General features: G+C 42.0%; 1 pseudogene; it reads right to left on the bottom strand.

Moving 5' to 3' along the window:
• Positions 1-2,636: 2,636 nt before the first annotated feature.
• Positions 2,637-2,748, bottom strand: LOC138785019 (U2 spliceosomal RNA; annotated as a pseudogene).
• Between the last annotated feature and the right edge of the window lie 414 nt (positions 2,749-3,162).

Raw genomic sequence — 3,162 nt, 5'->3', positions numbered from 1 at the left:
CGAATGCCGAACGGCGTAGACGAAGAGGGAAAAATATGCGCGGATTACCGATTTTGTTACATTATATATATATAAAAAAAATTAATAAAAAGTGATCAAAACGTCCGATCTTCACAAATATGGTATTAATAAAAACTAGAGATCATGTCGAAAAAAATGACACCCCATACAGCCCCATAGGTGTAAAACTAAAAGCGCTATAAGCATCACAATAGGCCCATTTTATTAATTGCAAAAAAAAGGATTTAATAAAAAAAATATATATAACATTAGAAAATCTGTGTAAACCTGCATATGGTTGTGTTCGGACTGACCTATAGAATAATGGTATCATGTCGCTTTTACCATATTGTGCATTACGTAGACACAGGAACCCCCCAAAAGTTACCATATGGCATTCTTTTTTACGATTCCACCAATTTATATCTCCATAAATAATAATTTTGGGTTTCCATCATACATGTTATGGTAAAATGAAAGACGCCATTACACAGTACAACTATTCCTGTAAAAAACAAGCCCTCACATGGCATTGTAGATAGAAAACTGAAAGTGCTAGAGCTCTTAGAAGGGGAGGAGGAAAAAACGAAAGCGCAAAGAACAAAATTTGTGCGGTCCACTGGGTCATTTAGGGCCTGGTCCTCAAAGGGTTAAGTAGTTTGGTGCAACAGGAGAATTCCCCAACCCCACAATCAACCTATTCGTCAGCCACCTTTTTCTATGTCATCAAATTATGCATATTTATATGTATTCATATCCATATGTAGTGATATGCCCTTTCCCTGGCCATAGATCCCACCCTTGTGCAGTAACAGCATATGTGATGTTTTGCTAGGGAAAGGGATAAGTAGACAACGCCTAATAGGCTAGTAGGTGGGCCGACTGGTGCACTCACTGAGGAGCCCTCACTTCATCAAAGTACCTAATTTACATATTCAGATTATAATAGAAAAACTGCAGAATGGATCAGACAGCAAATCAGTGTGAGAAGGTCTATAGGTACATACCAGTAGGATTGTATGTATGAACTTGCTGTTAGCTTCCCTTAAAGATTAGTACATCATGTGAATCCTCTCTATGGAGCAGAGATGGGTCTTTGAAAAACAGCCACAGCTTTTGTCGCTGGGTGGGTTGACCAGAAACAATTGTATAAATGGATGTAATTGCATTTTTTACTGATTAAGACACCCAGATGCCATATACTGGGTATACAATGGAATAATATAGATTGTACATCGTGCCATTTATATACCGCATTCATATTCATTATTATTCTTACAGTGTCATTTCCTTCCTGTCATTTTATCCATAAGAAATGTCCTATTTAGTTATTTTCATAGAATGTGTAAGATGGTCACCACTCAAAATTCATATAATTAAATTTGGCTTGGAGTTACTTACAATTCACAGGCTTGTTAGTTTTCTGGTAGGAAATTCAGATTTTTCATTGAAAGGTGCAAATCTTATTATTTCTAAATGTAAAATATATCATTAACCGAATCAATTTGTCAGTGGTCAGTGAGTGAATTTCAAATATTTCAAATTTCCATCTGCACACAAACTAAATAATTATGTTCAGAGAGGTCCTAGTGTATTCAAAGCTTTTCTAGTGCCATTGGCCACAAACGTGAACTTTGATTACATTAAAGTCTGACCATTATTAGAAGAAATATACTGCTTTATAAATGCTCTCTATTGCTTGAAACATTAACAGATATAGTAATTAAAGAGGTTTTCCTAAGCAAAACATACTGAAGTGCTATCCACAGGATAAGTCATCAGTCACTGATCTGTGAGGTGTCAACACCCATCACCCCCACTGATAAGCCATTTGTTTCCACATTACACAGTGAATGGGGCCAGATACAGTTTGTCTCTGTTTACTGTGTAGTGGCCAGCCTGGTTATTACAGCTCAGTTTCCGTTCATTTGAGCTGAGCTGCAGGTACACATGACCACCACTTTTCTTTGAGAGTCGAGTCAACGTGCTCTCATCACCAAGTGCTACTAAAAAAGTGTAGTGTGCCACTAAACAGATGGGCCCCCAAAACACCTAATTCCCTTCCGGGCCAAAAGGCACCTGCAAAGGTCCTGGACAAATGTCCGCTCTCAGACGAGGCCAAGAGAAGACCAGGAAACACAACTACAGCTCGTACCTGAGCATAAACCCAGTCCCTCACATTCGCCGTATTCAATAAAAAAGAGTGGTCACTCCCGAAGGAGAACCGGGGGTGCAGGGAGGCAAGGAGAACAGATGGCCACACATGCCTCCCCTAGACCTCCGAGGGGTCCCCAAAAGGCGACCGCAACCCGAAGAATCCTAGTGGACATACAAACGTGGGAAAGTGAACACACAGTGACAAAAAGAATAAATAAATCAGACGTGTGCTGTGCAAAACAGCCCGGACATCTGGCCGGATCTATAAAAATTCCTCATAATTTTCACAGAGCCAGAGGCCGGAAAATTAGAGGTGAGTGCTCAAAGGGGTGTGAAGGTGAAGTGCGTGCTAGTGCCATTCCTCAGTGGGTTTACCACTCCCAGTGAGTTCCGGCACCCAGGGGTCACCACTCCCAGGACACTTCTGCACCTCGACTCTCAACCCCATCGAAACCTCATGGCCAGATCCAGTCTACTAGGAAGGCTGGGTGGGAGCAGCCGACTGTTCTACCCATGACTCATCTGTGTGGTTCTCTGCTCACTTAAGAACAAATACTACACTTGATCTTAGCCAAAAGGCCGAGAAGGATGACCACCACTCGACAACTAATGTAGGCAACTGCTTCCATCCCTATCCGCTGTATAGTGAGAGTGCTGAACAGGTGCCAGCCAGGTGTCATTACTCTCACGGTCAGTTATCAGCTATCCTCACTAAGCTTTAGGGTCATTAAAAGGAGAAGTCCCATGGAACGTAGAAAAGGCAGACAAGGGAGTGCAGGAAAATAAGAAACAAAGTAAACTTACCTATCTTTTTGTCCCATTTGCCGTTCTCTGGTGCCCTTGACAGCCACCGATGTCCTGCAGCTCTTTTTATAGCTGCAACTTCGCATACCTGGCCCGGACACCTCTGACTGGCTAAGCGCTCAATCAGCGGGGCCGTGACTTTGCAGCTTGAAAAGCCAGGTACATGACATACCCAGAATCCAGCAGAAAATGACAGCCGGC

The sequence above is a fragment of the Dendropsophus ebraccatus genome, chromosome 2 (genome assembly GCF_027789765.1).
Source record: "Dendropsophus ebraccatus isolate aDenEbr1 chromosome 2, aDenEbr1.pat, whole genome shotgun sequence".
Classification (NCBI taxonomy): Eukaryota; Metazoa; Chordata; class Amphibia; order Anura; family Hylidae; genus Dendropsophus; species Dendropsophus ebraccatus.
Note: the sequence above shows the minus strand (reverse complement) of the source record. Positions and strands in the feature narration are given on the sequence as shown.